The sequence below is a fragment of the Trichosurus vulpecula genome, chromosome X, assembly GCF_011100635.1.
Source record: "Trichosurus vulpecula isolate mTriVul1 chromosome X, mTriVul1.pri, whole genome shotgun sequence".
NCBI classification, from domain to species: Eukaryota; Metazoa; Chordata; class Mammalia; order Diprotodontia; family Phalangeridae; genus Trichosurus; species Trichosurus vulpecula.
This window is the reverse complement of record NC_050582.1, coordinates 53,058,401-53,076,581: the sequence shown is the minus strand read 5'-3', so window position 1 is coordinate 53,076,581 and position 18,181 is coordinate 53,058,401.

The window sequence follows — 18,181 nt, the reverse complement described above, 5'->3', positions numbered from 1 at the left end:
ATTCAGACTCTGTAATTCTTTCTCTGGATGTGAATCGCTTTTTCCATCATGAGCCTTTTGGAGCTGTCTTTGAACCTTGTATTGCTGAGAATAGCCAAGTCTATCAGGGTTACTCATCACAGAATCCATATATCTGTGGTAGTGTACAATGTTCTCCTAGTTCTGTTCCATTCACTCAGCATCATATCATGTAGGTCTTTCCAGGTTATTATGAAGCATCTTCCCCATTTCTTATAGCACAATAGTATTCCATTACATTCATACACCACAACTTGTTCAGCTATTCCCCAATTGATGGGCATCCCCTTGATTTCCAGTTCTTTGCCACCACAAAAAGAGCCGCTATAAATATTTTTTGTACAAATGGGTCCTTTACCCACTTGTGTGATCTCTTTGGGATACAACCCTAGAAGTGGTATTGCTGGGTCAAAGGGTATGCACATTTTTATAGCCCTTTGGGTATAGTTCCAAATTGCTCTCCAAAATGACTGGATCTGTTCACAATTCCACCAACAATGTAACAGTGTTCCAATTTTCCCACATCCTCTCCAGCATTTATCATTTTCTTGTTTTGTCATGTTAGCCAATCTGACAGGAGAGATGTGGTACCTAAGAATTGTTTTGATTTGCATTTCTCTAATCAATAGTGATTTAGAGCATTTTTTCATATGTCTATAAATATCTTTAATTTCTTCCTCTGAAAACTGCCCGTTCATATCCTTTGACCGTTTCTCTATTGGGGAATGAATTTTATTCCTATAAATTTGGCTCAGTTCCCTGTATATTTTAGATATGAAGGCCTTTATCAGAGACATTGGTTGTAAAGATTTTCTCCCAATTTTCTGCTTCCCTCCTAATCTTTGTTGCATTGGCTTTTTTTGTAGAAAAACTTTTCAATTCAACATGATCAAAATTATCCATTTTGCATTTTGTAACGCTCTCTATCTCTTGTTTGGTCATAAATTCTCCCGTTCTCCATAAATCTGATAGGTAAACTATTTCCTGCTCTCCCAAATTGCTTATAGTATCAGCCTTTATTCCTAAATCATGTACCCATTTTGACTTTATTTTGGCATATGGTGTAAGATATGGGTCTATGCCCAGTTTCTGCCATACTACTTGCCAATTTTCCCAGTAGTTTTTGTGACATAGTGAATTCTTAGCCCAGAAGCTGGATTCTTTGGGTTTATCAAAGAGTAGATTGTTACAGTCGTTGACTACTGCGTCTTGTATACCTAACCTATTCCAGTGATCCACCACTCTGTTTCTTAGCCAGTACCAGGTAGTTTTGATGACTGCTGCTTTATAGTACAGTTCAATATCTGGTATGGCTAGGCCACCTTCCCTAGCATTTCTTTTCATTAATTCCCTAGATATTCTAGAATTTTGTTATTATTTTATCCAGCTCTGTAAAATAATTTTTTGGTATTTTGATGGATATGGCACTGAATAAGTAAATTAATTTAGGTAAAATTGTCATTTTTGTTATAATCGCTCGGCCTAACCACGAGCAACTGATGTTTTTCCATTTATTTAGATCTTATTTTATTTGTGTGAAAAGCGTTTTGTAATTGTGTTCATATAGACTCTGGGTTTGTCTTGGCAGGTGGACTCCCTGATATTTTATAATGTCCACAGTAACTTTAAATGGAATTTATCTTTCTATTTCTTGTTGTTGGGCCTTGTTACTAATATATAGGAATGCCAAGGATTTATGTGGGTTTATTTTATTTCCTACAGCTTTGCTAAAGTTATTTATTATTTCAAGTAGTTTTCACTTGATTCTCTAGGATTCTCTAAGTAAATCATCATATCATCTGCAAAGAGTGATAATTTACTTTCTTCTTTGCCTATTCTAATTCCTTCAATTTCTTTTTCTTCTCTTATTGCTAAAGCAAACATTTCTAGTACCAAATTGAATAATAGGGGTGATAATGGACATCTTTGTTTCACCCCTGATCTTACTGGGAATGCTTCTAGCTTATCCCCATTACATATAATGCTTGCTGTTGGTTTTAGGTAGATGCTAGTTATAATTTTAAGGAAGACTATGTTTATTCCTATGCTTTCCAGTGTTTTAATAGCAATGGGTGTTGTATTTTGTCAAAAGCTTTTTCTGCATCTATTGAGATAATCATATGGTTTCTGCTAGTTTTGTTGTTGATATGATCAATTATGCTGCTAGTTTTCCTAATATTGAACCAGCCTTGCATTCCTGGAATAAATCCTATCTGGTCATAGTGTATTATTCTTGGGATAAGTTGCTGCAATCTTTTTGCTAATATTTTACTTAAAATTTTTGCATCAATATTCATTAGGGAAATTGGTCTATAAGTTTCTTTCTCTGTTTTGACTCTTCCTGGTTTAGGTATTAGTACCATATTTGTGTCATAAAAAGGATTTGGTAGGACTCCTTCTTCACCTATTTTCCCAAATAGTCTATAAAGTATGGGAATTAATTGTTCTTTAAATGTTTGATAGAATTCACATGTAAAACCATCTGGCCCTGGAGATTTTTTCTTAGGGAGTTCATTGATGGCTTGCTTAATTTCATTTTCTGAGATGGGGTTATTTAGCAGTTTTACTTCCTGTTCTGTTAACCTGGGCTGTTTATGTTTTTGTGAATAGTCATCCATTTCCCTAAGATTGTCATATTTATGGGCATACAGTTGGGCGAAATAATTCCTAATTATTGTTTTAATTTCCTCTTAATTGGAGGTGAATTCATTTTTGATACTGGTAATCTGGTTTTCTTCTTTCTTTTTTCCATCAAATTAACTAAAGGTTTATCGATTTTATTTTTATTGATTTTTTTCATAAAACTAGCTCTCAGTTTTATTTATTAGTTCAATAGTGTTCTTGATTTCAATTTTATTAATCTCTCCTTTGATTTTCAGTATTTCTAATTTGGTATCTAATTGGGGATTTTCAGTTTGTTCTTTTTTTAGTTTTTTCAGTCGCACGTCCATTTCGTTGATCTCCTTTTTCTCTATTTTATTCATGTAAGCACTTAGAGATATAAAACTTCCCCTAAGAACTCCTTTTGCTACATCCCATAAGTTTTGGTATGTTGTCTCATTATTGTCATTCTCTTAAATGAAGTTATTCATTGTTTCTATGATTTGTTCTTTGGCCCACTCATTCTTTAGAATTAGATTATTTAGTTTCCAATTAATTTTTAGTTTATTTTTCCATGGTCCTTTATTACAAATAATTTTTATTGCATCATGATCTTAAAAGGATGCTTTTACTACTTCTGCCTTTCTACACTGGGTTGTGAGGTTTTTATGCCCTAGTACATGATCAATTTTTGTGTATGTGCCAGCTTTTTTTCTCCAGAGATCTATCATATCTACCTTTTCTAAAATTCTATTCACCTCCTCAACTCTTTCTTTTTTATTTTGAGGTTAGATTTAACGAGTTTAGAGAGGGGGAGGTCAAGGTCCCCCACTAGTAGAGTTTTGCTCTCTATTTTTTTTCCTGTAACTCCCTTAACTTCTCCTCTAATAATATATGCACCACTTGGTGCATATATGTTCAGTAAGGATATTGCTTCATTGTCGATGGTGCCTTTTAGCAGGATATAGTTTCCTTCCTTATCTCTTTTAATTAGAGCTATCTTTCCTTTAGCTTTATCTGAGATTAGGATTGCTACCCCTGCTTTTTTTTTTACTTTAGCTGAAGCATAATATATTCTACTCCAGCCTTTTACCTTTACCCCGGTTTCAAATGTGTTTCTTGTAAACAACATATTTTAGGATTATCGTTTTTAATCCATCCTACTATCTGCCTCCAGTTTTGGGAGAGTTCATCCCACTCACATTCACAGTTATGATTACTACCTGTGTGTTTTTCTCCATCCTATTTTATACCAATACATTTTAATTATATTATATTCTATCATGTCATGAGAGGTAGTGTGCCATAGTGGCCCTTAATGAGTTCCCCAATCAACTGGATGAAATCAGTTGTATACATTAGTGAAAGAGCACCAGGAAACACAGCAAGTACACTTCCTGGAACCTTACAGGGAAGACTTCATGGACCTTGAGTCCCAGGCCATCTTGTACCTTTCTGTTTCCTTTTCTGAGGAAAAAAATTAGACACTAGACTTCTGCCAATGTGCTTTCTCTAACTTGGGGGTTAGCTCCTAGATAAACTTAAGTTCAAGAATTCCTAAGACATTACATTCCTGACTTTGAGGTGATTTCTTTAATAGTGCAATTCTTGAAGAAGGAAGAGGATTGTCAATGATGGCCAGGTACCCTAAGGACTAGACCTATATTGGGGACATGGGGCATGGATGAGCAGGAGATGGTGGATATTGTCAAGCCTTTCTGCTACTGGAACAAGTTGCTTTTGAGATCCAATGTAAGGGGGCGTGCTTATGCAGTGATCTCCTCCTTCCCAAGGTGTTTGCTTTAGTCCTAAAGATATATGGAACTTGCTTATTAGTTTGCGTTGCTGCATAGTACCTTGAATTAATTCTAATACCTTATGCTGATTTCCTAGATATTTGGAATTCATTTATGATTTACTTGAATTTTCTTTCTGATATCTGATTGTTTAGATTTTTCTATTTCCTGTCTTTTTTTTAAAGTCTATTTTTTAAAGTACCCATTTAATTGAAATTTTCAGTTTATTTAGCATATAATTGGGTATAGGAGTTTCTGATTATTTTTTCTTTATTTTTCTCCATTCTCAATTGATTATTTGATTTTCCTCTCTCTTAAAAAATCAAATCAGCTAATGGTTTACCAATTTTATTTGTCTTTTCAAAAAGCACTTTTTTTGGTTTTATCGCTTTTTGGTTTTGGAATTGTTTATTTCTACTTTGATTTTCAAATTTTGTGTGTTTTCGAATTACGCATTTGTTTATTTTCTAGAATTTTTATTTGTATGCTAAATTAATTTTTTTCATTTTTATTTATATAATTTCTGTCCTGGTATCATGGCAGCTAGTGTGGGTACCCATAACTAGCGAAGCCCACACCTAGATCCCTGCCAGCCCCTGCCTCATTTGAATTTCCTTCCTTGAATACGTAATACTGTGTTTGGTTGGGGATTTTTTGGGCAATTTTCATTAATTCTAAACTTGAATACAAAACAAGAAAAGAAAAAAAGAACATCGCCATGTACACAGCAGAACGTAAGAGAGTATTCAACATAAAACAATACATTTCCATTTCAGGAAAACCTATATAGTAACTACTACAGATTGTTTTCCAAGCTACCCAGCTTTTCTTTGTTTCCTCGTAGGTTTTTTTTTTTTTTATTCTCTGCCATGGACTTTTTACTTTATTTTTTCCCTGCCCTAAAGAAGACTACAGTTAAACATGGAGACACGCACATACACACATACACATGTATACATATACATATACATATATATAAAAAAAATATATATATATACCCTATATAGGTACATATATACATATCCATACATATCTATAAACATACACATATATACACATATACATTCATACATATATAGGTAAGACTGTACTATTCATATTTCCACTTGTGATCCCTTTCTCTGAAGGTAGAGAGCATCTTCCTTCATAGGTCCAGGTCTTTCCATGTTTGTCAGATTCAACCAGCACATCATTTCCTACACCTCAGCAATGTTCCAACACAATCACACCCTATCTGAGAGATTGTCTATGAAAGTTTTTTCCCAGTTTTCTGCATTCCTTCTATTGTTGGCTGCATTGGTTTTATTTATACAAGAAAATTTTACTTTAAAGTAATTGAAATTATCCATTTTATACTTCAATGTTCTCACCTTATAATATAGTTTAAGGTCTGCTTCCATTACATCTTTCTTCCCTGTTTTCTTTGAAATTCCTGACCTTTTGTTTTTCCAAATGAGCTTTGTTATTATTTTTTCTAACTCAGTAAGATAATTTTTCAGTAATTTAATTGGAATGGCATTGAATAAATAGATTAGTTAAGTAAACCTGTCATTTTTAAAAATTATATCGGCTTTACCTACCCATGTACAATAAATACTATTCCAGTTACTTGGGTCTGACCTTACTTGCATAAAAAGTGTTTTGTGTTTGATCTTGTGAGCTTGAAAAGTGTGCAGGTACAACAGCAACAGCATCCATTAATAGCAACAATAATAGCTAACATTTATATAGTGCTTACTATGGGCCAGGCACTGTGCCAAGTGCTTTACGTTTATTATCTCATTTGATCCTTACAAGAACCCTGGGAGGTAGTTGCTATTATTATCCCCATCTTACAGATGAGGAAACTGAGGCAAATAGAGGTTAAGGATTTTGCCCAGCTACTAAGTGTCTGGGGTTAAATTTGAACTCAGGTCTTCCTAGGTCCAGAACTCTGTGCATTATGGCCCCACCTAGGGGCTTAGGTTGGCACTAACAGGAATGGCTAGCAGCAAGAGAAGTTTCTATATGGGAGATCAAGCCTTGCTATTTAATCAGACAATGCTCAACCAAGGTAAAATAGATATCTATAGAGAGACGCTCAGAAATGCCGCTGGCGCCACCCTCCAAATCAGAATTCCAGGGACCATGCCCTGGAAGACCTAAGCCACTCAACGGTGAACTCTGGGATCAAGTATCTTCACCTTCATCCAAACCAGTTCCCACCTCACCACTATGTAGCATCACACCCCTTTCCACCCGGTTCTTATCGCAGGGCTTGGCACATAGAAATCACTTAATAAATTTTCTTTCTTTCTAATATAATTATATCATCATTTTTAAGCATAGGGAACAATTTGTATAAAAGCACAGAGATTGAAGATGGAGTTCCTTTGGTGAGGAACAGCAAGAAGACAGTTTAACTGGACTGGAGAGTATATGAAGGTAAGTAACACGTAATGTAGCTGCAAAGCCTGGTTGGGAGCAGCTGTGAAAGACCTTAAATGACAAACAAAGGACTTTGTATTTGATATTAGAGGTAATAGGGAGCCACTAGAGTTTATTGAGCCGAGGAGTGACATGGTCAGCCCTGTTTGGCAGCTGAGTAGAGGATGGATTGCAGTGGGGAGAGACTTGAGGCAGTCAGACCAATTAGGCATCTGTTGCAATAGAGCACACAAGGGGTGATGAAGACTATGATCGTGTGAGTCCAAAGAAAGGGACAGAGTTAAGAGAAGTTACGGTAGCAGAAATAAGACTGGCAATTAATTTGGTATGTGAGTATATACACACGTAGATATACGTGCACATGTATGTGTATATGCATGTGTACATGTATTTGATATGTATGCAAACAAGCAGCACCTCTGGTCTCCGGCCTGGCTCAATAGATTCACATCCAGCCCTGCAGCTCCGCTTATCCCCTGACACTTTGCAACAGGCACAGCTCTCTACAAGACCACAGCTGCCAGCCAACCCTAAGGAGGAAAGAGAGCTGAAAGCTTCAGCTGTCAGGAGAGACTGAACTGGTTCACCGGTCTGCCTACTCACCTCAGAGCTGGGCTTTAAGACCCAGTAAATCTGCCCCAGCTCCCCCCAGTTGTCGTCTTAGCCTCTCTGCCTGCCTGCCATAGCCAGCCGAGTTTGCCCCGGTGCAGGTATTGACCCGGACGGCCCAGCTGTTCGGTTATCTAGCAGAACCTCAAGGACAGTGCCCCTGCTGTTGTGGTCGAGGGGTTCTTACCCTTATTTTGTGTCATGGACCCCTTTGGCGGTCTGGGAAAACCTATGGACAAGCCCCTTCCCAGAATCAGTTTTAAATGATTGAAGAAAGTGTTCAAATTCAGGTAGAGGTTAAAATAAAAATAGAATTTTCCCCATTCGTTCATTTCTCCCTGAAATCTATACAGCTGTGGTTCCAACGGCCCCATGTGTCTCAGAAATAAGCTTCCCCTGAGGCGTATGTTTCTCAGAGATATATTAAGGGCCTTTCCATCACCTTCTAAGTTGCAGCTTTGGCCCTGGATGCTCTGAAGGATGATCATAGGATGACAGAGCTGGAGCTGGAAGGTACCTCATAGGTCAACTAGTCCAACTCCCTCATCTTACAGGTGAGGAAACTGAGGCCCAGAGAAAGTACGGGACTTACCCAAAGTCACCCAGGTAGTATGCAGTAGAGATAAGATTTGAATCCAAGTCATCTACTTCCAAAGCCTTTTGGGGAGTTGGCATCTCTGCCAGAGCTCCTAGCGTGGTGCTTTCTAGGCGGGAAATGAACGCACAATGAATCCAGCCCTGTCCCCAGGTTCTAGGCTGTATTACTTCCTTCCAAACCACACTCATTTAAGTGTAATCACCTAACCCGGCTCCCCAGACCACCGCTCCCAACACCCAGAGGGTCGTTTAGCAAAGTAGATTGATTTTCACATTGATTTGAAGCCTAAATACAGCAAATACCCTCCATCCTGTTGGGTTTTTTTTGCCTTTGCACATCTAGACTTAATGGACTCCCTTGCCAGCCTGCCACTTTATCAAATTGATTGAACTGTTTAATGAAACCCATGGAGATGGAACAACTTTGTCTCACGGTCAGTTGCAACCCTTGATGTAAGTAATCTCCAGTGATACCGTATGCATCCAATGTCCAACCTGCCAGTGGTTATCAATATCCATTATACTTCTGCTTGGCTTGAACCATTAATAACCTGTCAGATTAAGCAATTAGGCTGTCTCTCCTTGCCAGAGGAAATTGTTTTCCCTAACTGATGGTTTTGGCTTTGCAGTTGTGCAGATAACCACTCGGTCAAAATATTTGGCACATTCCTAGCTAGAGAGAGAACGCTTTTGATGGATGTGGAACAGGAGCTAAAAGCCAAGAGGCTGAGAGGAGCAGGCAAGCAGTCACAGAGGAAAAATCATGTGGGCAATGGCAGCCCCCTTTAGAGAAGTACCTTAATTCTCTCCCGTGCTTTCCCGAGACAGTCCTCATGTGCCTTGTCACCAAGATGGGACCATGTGTTCAGCACATCTGGAGCATTGAAAGTTTAAATTGAGATGTGAACTACTCACAGGCTCCTGACGGTAGAGCTGGTAGGGCCCTCAGAGGCCAGATGATCTAACCACACCCTGCATTTTACAGAGAAGGAAACTGAGGATTGTCTGTTCATGGTCCTAGAGCTGCAAGAGGCCTCAGATGCCCTTTGGTCCACCCCCCTACCCATTTTACAGAGGAGGAAACTGAGGCCCAGGGAGGGGAAGTGACTTATCCAAAATCACATATAGGATATTAGATCTAAGGCTGGCAGGAGCCTCAGAGGCCAACTAGCCCAACCCTCTTATTTTATTTAAAAAAGATTTTATTACTATGGACTTGATAAGCCAACAAACATTTCTAGATACAGAGAAAAGACAAAGGGTTACATTTAACAGCATGAATCTCAATTATACCGCTTGGCTTTTGAAAGTATTTATTAAATTTAACACAGTTATGCCAACACTACCCTACTTGTCTATGCCCCCTTTGGGATTTCTATCTGGTTTCATCTCCATATTTTTGATGTTTAATTGACATTCTTTTTCCCTTTTTTTTTCTTTTTGGCATTACTATCATTCATCCATCATTTGCCTCATTTTTTCTCCCCCCGCCCAAAAAAAAGTCTTCCCTTGTAATAAATTAGCATAGTGAAGCAAAATAAATCCACACAACAGCCATGTCTGGAAAATGTCTCTTTCTGTATCTCTCTGCCAAGAAGGGAGAAGAAGGCTTTTTCACGTCTTAATTCAACCCCTTTGTTTTATAGAAGGGGAAACTGAGGCCCTCGGAGCTGAAAGAGACTTGCCCAAGATCACACAGGTAGGTAGTAAACCTCAGAGTTAAGATTTGAACCAAGGTCCTCAGACCCCACAGCTTCTGACTTTTCCCACAGCACCACAATACTTCCCAGTAGAGTCACTCTTCAGTGTTGGCTGCCTCATAACCTTTGCCGAAACAAGAAGTCCCAGAGTGAGGGCAGGAAGGGGTGAGTAGCAGAGATGGGGAACCTGCAGCCTTGAGGCCACTTGTGGCTTTCTAGGTCCTTGGGTGTGGTCCTATGCCTGAGTCCAAGTTTTACAGAACAAATCCTTTTATTAAGGGGATTTGTTCTGTGAAGTTTGGATTCAGTCCAAGGGCCACACTTGAGGACCTAGAGGGGATTTGTTCTGTGAAGTTTGAATTCTGTCAAAGGGACACACTTGAGGACCTAGAGGGCCACATGAGGCCTTGAGGCCATGGGTTCCCCACCCCTGGTTTAGCGCCTCTCTCCACATTATTTCCTTTTCTTTTAAATTGGGTCCCAGGCAGCTCATGTGACTTTCTCCCACCATACCTTTCTTCATGATATTCATCCCAGATCACTAGTTTTATGAAGGTGGGCAATACAATGTCTCAGGCCTCTGTTTCCTCATTCGGTTGGTGGGGGTGACTTATCCCTGCCCCTGACTGGTGCTTCCTGAGCCCCAGGTATCATCATTTTACACACAGTGAACCCTCAAAACCAGGTGGACTAGATCTCGAAGACTGCACTGACTGGGTCCTAGGGCCCCTCCAAACTGCTACACGCTCTGTTCTAAGAGCCCTTCCAGCCCTGCTGTTCTCTGACATTCTATGTCCTCAAGGCCCTGACATGAGGGAAGGCATGACATAGTCATTCATAAGCACTTACTATGTGTCAGGCATATGCTAAGCAGCAAGCATTTATTAAGCACCTACTATGTGTCAGGCATATGCTAAGCATTCTCAAGGACCTCACTGTCTAATGGGGGCGACAACAGATTGTACAAACAAGATATAGCCAGGAGAAATTGGAGACAATCAGCAGAGTGGATGAACTGATCTCAAAGCCAGGAAGATCTGGATTCAAGTTCTGTCTCTGACATATACTGGCTCTGTGACCCTGGATAAGTCACTTTCCTTCTCTCAATGCTCTATGCAACTCTCTAAGCCTTTAAGTTTCAAAGAAGGTGCTGCCCTCCATTGGTAGAGGAAATTTCCTAACCTGAGCATTCTCTGTCCCCATAAAATCACAGCTTGGGTCCCTCCATGCTGACATTTTCTGTGACTTGCCCAAGATCACACAGGTAGTAAGCATCAGAGTTAGGATTTGAAGCCTCCGACTTTTCCCACTGTACTACACTGCCTCCTTTTAGAGTCACTCTTTGGAGTTGGCTAAACTGTGCCTTTTTGCCAAAGCAAGAAAAAGTCCCAGAGTGAGGACAGGAACGGCTTAGGTCCTGCCCAACTGGGACATTGTGTGCTCTCAAATTCCTCCCGCTTCTTACGTTCCAGGTTCTAAAAGATCTTCTACAATGGAAAGACTTTTCTGAAGTGACTCCAAAATCTGTCATTCTATGTCCTCAGGTCTGGAAAAGGAGAAACATGATAGAGCTCATAGAGATCTGACATCAAAGCCAGTAAGACCTGGATTCCAGTCTTGACTCTGACTCATACTGGCTGTGTGGCCCTGGGTAAGTCACTCATTCAGTGATCTAGCCAAATTTCTATGGCTCTAAGTTACAAATGAGGTGCTTACCTCCATTGACAGAGACAGTTTCCTAAGCTGAGGGTTCTCTATGCCAACTAAATCACAGCAATTACTCCATTAGGTCGCTCCTATATCTGACAATTACAGTTTTAAGGACTCTTCCATCTTGGACATTCTGGGTTCTAATGTCCCTCCCATCTCTGACATTCTATGTTCTGAAGTTCCCTTCATCTCTGACATTCTATGTTCTAATGTTCCTCCCATCTCTGACATCCTATGTTCTAAAGTTCCTTTCATCTCTGACGTTCTATGTTCTAATGTCCCTCAAATCTCTAATATTCAATGTTCTAAAGTTCCTTTCATCTCTAATATTCTATGTTCTAAGTTTTCCTCCTATAACTGAATTGCTATATTGTAACTTCCCACTCATCTCTGCTTTTCTTTGTTCTCAGGGACATAAAAGTAAAGGCAGCACGGAATAGGGGATGGAGAGCTGATCTCAAAGCCAGGAAGACCTGAATTCAAGCCCTGATACTGACTGTGTGCTCCTGAATAAGTTAAATAAACTCTCAGGCCTCTAAGCAAATGTTTAGACCTTTAAGTTCCGGAGAGGATGCTGACCTGCCTTGGCAGAGGGAATTATTGTTGTTCATCTTTTGTTCTCAAAGAGGACCAGTGACATCAGGAGGGTGATACCTTGACTTGCAAGTGAATTGGATTCAAGTGAGGGAGGGCTGTGCAAAGCCACCAGCCTCATTCTTTCCTCTAGAGCCATCTGTGTCCAGTGGCAAGACATAGGTCAAGATGACTAGCAATGGCCCAGGATGCAGTGGGGGACCTTGGCCATTTTTAAGCTAAGGTCTTGCCCATATGTCAGTTTGGCATTTTCTATGCTAAATTCCCTTTCAGCTCTGATGGTCCATTTTCTACTATCCCTTCAAACTCTGACATTCTGATTTCTAGAGCTCCTCCCAAGTCTTAAATTCCATCTGCAAATGTCCCTTCCCACTCAGATATTTTCTCTTCTAAGGTTACTCCAATGGCTAATATTCAATGTCTAGGGTCCCTCTCATGAGAAATTGCATGGCATCTTTGAAAAAGAGCTGATCTCAATGCCAGGAAGACCTGGATTGAAATCACAGACCCGTCTCTGACATGTAATGGTTGTGTGACCCTGGGTAAGTCACTGCATTTGTAGAAGGTATTTCCTAAACTGAGAATCCTCTAGACTCATGAAATTCCAGGATTTTCTTTCTGCCCTTCCCACTTCTGATCTTTTCTGTTTCAGGACCCCTCCTGGTCTGACATTTTCTGCAGTGAGGCCCCTTCCATCTCTGACATTCCATTTTTTATTCTCCCTCACTGCTCTGACATTTATTTTTTAAATCCCCCAAACTCTTATACTTCTTCTTGTAAGGACCTTCTATTTCTGATATTCTCTGTTCCAAGGTCATTCAAACCTCTGACATTCTGCACACTCAGGTCCCTCCCATGAGTGACTGCATGTCATGGTTCGAAAGAGAGTTGATGTCAAAGCAAGGAAGACCTGGATTCAAGTCCTGTCCCTGACACATAGTAGGTGTATGACCCTGGATAAGTCACTTGAACACTTAGTGCTCTAGGCAACTGTCCAGGCCTCTAAAGTTACAAGTAAGATGCTGACTTGCACTGAGGGAGTTTCTTAAGCTCAAAGTTCTTTTATGCCAACAAAATCCCAGCACTGATATTTTCAGTTTTAAGGCCCCTCCTAGCTCATCAATTACTGTTGGAAGATCCCTCCCAGCTCTGATGTTGTCTCATGATTGACCCTCTGCTCTCTACCATTCTGTGTTCATCTCTACAATTCTATGTTGTCGAGTTCCTCCCATGGCTAACGTTCTGCGCTCTAAGTTCCCACCCAGCTCTGAATTCTATGTTTCCAGGTCCTTACAAGGAGAGGCACCATGGAAGAGTGGATAGATTGCTGATCTCCCAGCCAGGAAGACCTGGATTCAAGCCCTGTCTTTGACACGAGTGGCTGTAGGACCCTGGGTAAGTCACATTCTTTCTCAATGCTCTAGACAGTTCTCTAAACTTAAACTTAAGCCTTCCCTCAGAGACTAGTCCCAATTTATTCCTTACATATCTTGTTTGTACAAACTTTTTTGAATGTTATCTCTCCCATTAGAACGTGAGCTCCTTGAGAGCGGGGATTGTTTTTTTGCCTTTCTTTGTATCTCCAGCACTTGGCACAGTGCATGGAACATAGTAGGTGCTTAATAAAGGCTAGTCGACTAACCAAAAAAAACTTAAACTTAAAAGTTGCCAACCTGTATCCAAAAGGAGAATTTCAAAATGGGAATTCTCTATGCCAATGAAATCATAGCTCCAGTCCAAAAGGTCCTGAGTGCCCCTGACTGTTTCATTTATAAGGATCCTCCTGGCTCCTACCTTCTTTGCTCTAAGGTCTTTTTTCCCCAACTGTTACATTCCTTGTTATAAGACCCCCACCCAGCTCTACCATTCCTTTTCCTCTCAGGTACTTGCCATAGGAGCTATCATGGCCTAGGTGAAAGACAGCTGATCTCAAAGCCAAGAGACTAGATCCACTTCCTGTCTCTGACTCAGACTGGCTGCGTGACTCTGGCTAAGTCACTTTAACTCTCAGTGATCTAGGCAACTCTCTACACCTCCGAGCTGCAAAGAAGATGTTGACCTGTATTGATAGAAGGATTTCCCTAACCTGGGGGTCCTCTATACCCAGGAAATTACAGCTGCAATCCCTAACGTTCCTGCAATGTCTGATGTTCTGTGCTCTAATTTTACTTCCATCTCCAGTATTCTAATCTGTATCTGTTCTAAGTTCCTTCCCATGTATGATATTCTAATCTGTATCTGTTCTAAGTTCCTTCCCATGTATGACATTCTATGATGTAAGGTCTCCCTGGCCTCTTCTTCTTGTAAGGATCTTCTATTTCTGATATTCTCTGTTCCAAGGTCATTCAAACCTCTGACATTCTACACACTCAGGTCCCTCCCATGAGTGACTGCATGTCATGGTTTGAAAGAGAGTTGATGTCAAAGCAAGGAAGACCTGGATTCAAGTCCTTTCCCTGACACATAGTAACTGAGTGACCCTGGATAAGTCACTTGAACCCTCAGTGTTCTAGGCAATTGTCAATCCCTCCCAACTCTTACATTCCATGTTCTAAGGTTCCTTCCAGTTCTCACATTCTACATTCGAAGATCTCTCAAATGTCTGACATTCTATTTTCTCAAATTTCTCCTATGACAGACTGCAAAGCATGATTGAAAAAAAACTGATCTCTAAGCCAGAAAGGCTTGGATTCAAGTCCTATCTCTGACAGAAACCAGCTCAATAGCTCTGGGTAAGTCATTTTACCTAATATTCCTCTAGGCAACTCTCTCAGCCTAGACGTTTCAAAGATGATGCTGATCTGCATTGGTAAAGAAAGTTTCTTAAACTGAGAATTCTCTATGTCAAGGGTGGGGAACCTGTAGCCTCAAGGCCACATGTGACCTTCTAGGTGCTTGGGTGTGGCCTGTTGACTGAGTCCAAGTTTTACAGAACAAATCCTTTTATTAGGGGGATTTGTTCTATAAGGTTTGGATTCAGTCAAAGGGCTGCCCTTGAGGACCTAGAGAGCCACATGTGGCCTTGAGGCCACAGGTTCCCCACCCCTGCTCTATGCCAGTAATCATAAATCCAGTCCTTAATGGCCCTCCCAACTCTGATCTTCTTTTCTGTGCTCTCTCCCAGCTCTGATCTTCTGTATTATGTCACTGGCATCCTATGTTCTACAGGTCCTTCTATCCCCAAATTTCCTTGTACTATTTTGGAGGGCTGCTGAGTAAGCAATTTGTTTCTTACTCTATTCTATTTTTTCAATGATCAAAAATCTATTTTTTCTCTTTCTTCACCTTCCCACTTGGAAATAAAAGAAAATAAAACCAAACTATTAGAGCAAAATTGCATAGTCTAGCAAAACAAATCCCTGAAATGATCCTGTCCAAGAAATATATGTCTCATTCTATTCCTTGAGTCCATCACTTTTCTGTCATGTGGTAGGTAGCATGTTTCAACATCAGACTTCTGGGCTTCTAGTTGAATATTGTTCAGAGTTCTTATATTTTTTAAAGTTGTTTGTCTTTACTATGTCATTATTGTATAAATTGTTGTTCTATTTCTGCTCACTTTACCCTGGATCAGTTCATATAAGTCTTCCCATGCTTCTCTGAAACAGTCTCCTTCACTAGGAGACCCTGGGGCATCCCTTTTATTATTTCTTCCAGCACAAGAGTACTCTATTCTATTCATATTCAATAATTTGTTTAAACACTTCCCCATAGATGGGCACCCTCTTAAATTTATAATTCTTTGGTGCTATACAAAGAGGGGATATAAATATTTTTGTACAAATGCATCCTTTTCCTCTTTCTTTCATTACTCAGGGATGTACGCCTGGCAGTGATACAACCAAGTCAAAACTTATGTACTACTGAATAATTTGGGGGGCATACTTCCAAACTGCTTTCCAGAATGACCAGACCAATTCACAGTTCCACCAGCCCTGCATTAGTGTACCTGTTCTCCTGTAGCCCCTTCAACATTTCTCATTTTCCCTTTTTGTCAACTCTGCCAATCTCATGGATATGAGTGATGTGGAACTTCAAGATTGCTTTAATTTGCATTTTTTAAATTATTAGTGATTAGTGATACGGCTAGTGATAATTTGGATTTCTTCCTTATTAGAAACCACTTTTCATATCCTTAGAACATTTATCATTTGGGCCATGGCTCTAAGTCTTATAAATTTGAATCAGTTCTTTGTACATATTAGATATAAAACCTTTATTAAAGAATGTTGCTGTAAAGATTTTATTCTGAGTTATGTTTCTTTTCTAATTTTTCCTACAATGGCCATGTTTGTGCAAAAAATTAATTTTATGTCATCAAAATTGTCTATTTTCTCTTCTGTGATCCTCTCTGTCTCTGTTTGGTCGTGAATTCTTCCCTATCTACAGATCTAACTGGTATTCTTCCTTGTTCCTCTAATTTTTTGTTATCACCCTTTATAGCTAAATCATGGATCCACTTAAAGCTTATATTTGTAAAGCATGAGGTGTTGGTCCCTACCTGGTTTCTTCCAGACTGCTTTCCAGTTTTCCCAGATGTTAAATAGTAAGGTCTTGCCCACCCCAATAAGAGGGGTCTTATGATTTAGCAAACACCTTTCTAAAATAGGTGCCTCTGCTTTCTCCTACTCACTTCTTAACCCCTTACAATCTAGCTTCTGATCTTCTCATTCCACTGAAACTGCCCTCTATATGAAGTTACTAATGATCTCTTGGGTCACCAAATCCAGTGGTCTTCTCTGTATCCTTATTCTCCTTAACCTTTCTGAAGCCTTTGACCTGTTGATCATCCTATTCTCCTTGGACCTCTCTTCTCTCTAAATTTTCAGAACAAGATACCACTCTGCTTAGGTTCTCCTCCTCTATCTATCCACTCCTTCCCTGTCTCCTTTGCTGGATCATTTTCCAGATCACACCTCTAACCCTAGGTGTCCTTCAGAGTTCTCTGCTGGGCTCTCTTCTTCCTCTATCCTACTTCACTTGGTTATCTCATCACTTCCCATAGATTTAATTATCATCTCTTTGCTGATGATTCTCAAATCTCCCTATCCTGCCCCAGCCTCTCCACTGACCTCCAATCTCACATCCACAAGTGCCTTTCAGACATCTCAAACTGGATGTCCAGTAGACATCTCAAACTCTTTATATCCAAAACAGAACTCATTATCTTTCACCTAAACTGTGCCACCATTCTAGTGCAGGCCCTCATCACCTCATCTTTGGACTATTTTAATAGCATACTGATAGGTCTGCCTGCCTCAAGTCTTTCCCCACTCCAATCCATCCTCCCTTCAGCCACCAAATTGATTCTCCTAAGGCACAGGTCTGACCATATCATCCCCCTACTCAATAAACTCCAGTGTCTTCCTATTGCCTCCTTATCACTCTGTTTGGCATTCAAGGCCCTTCATAAACTATCCCCTCTCCTACGTTTTCAGTCTTCTTACACCTGACACTGACCTCCTGGCTTTCCACTGTCCATCTTTCTACTCCCGGCATTTTCTCTGGCTGTCTCCCATACTGGGAATGCTCTCTCTCTTCCACTCCAACTACTGACCTTTCTGGCTGCATTTAAGCACCAACTGAAATCTCAGCTCTTACTGGAGGCCTTCCCCAGCCCCTCTTAATTCTAGTGCCTTCTCTCAGTTATTTATTTATCCTGTCCATTGCTTGCTCGTGTATATTTGTTTGCATTCTATTGTGAGATCCTTGAGGGCAGGGATGGTCTTCTGCCTCTCTGTGTATCCCCATTGCTGGCTGATTGATTGAAGCTGCTGGGTTCCTTGGCTTCTAACTGTTTAGGCCGTGTGCCTCATCTGTTCCCCTGATCAACCTGTCAACTTCCAAATGAACCCCAAAGGGTTTTAATGATTTTGGCTTTGCACTACAACTAGAGATCAGGTCTAGCTAGGCCTCCTTCCTTCCCACTTTTTTTCCTACTGTTTCCCCTGGAGGACCTTTTGTTTCTCCAGATGAATTTTATTATGATTTTCTCTAACACTCAAGTAAATCTTTGAGAGCTTGATTGGTACGGGCCCGAAAAAGTAAATTAATTAAGATATGATTATTTTCATTATATTGACTCGATCTATTCCTGAGCAATAAAAACTATCCAACATCATTATTGTG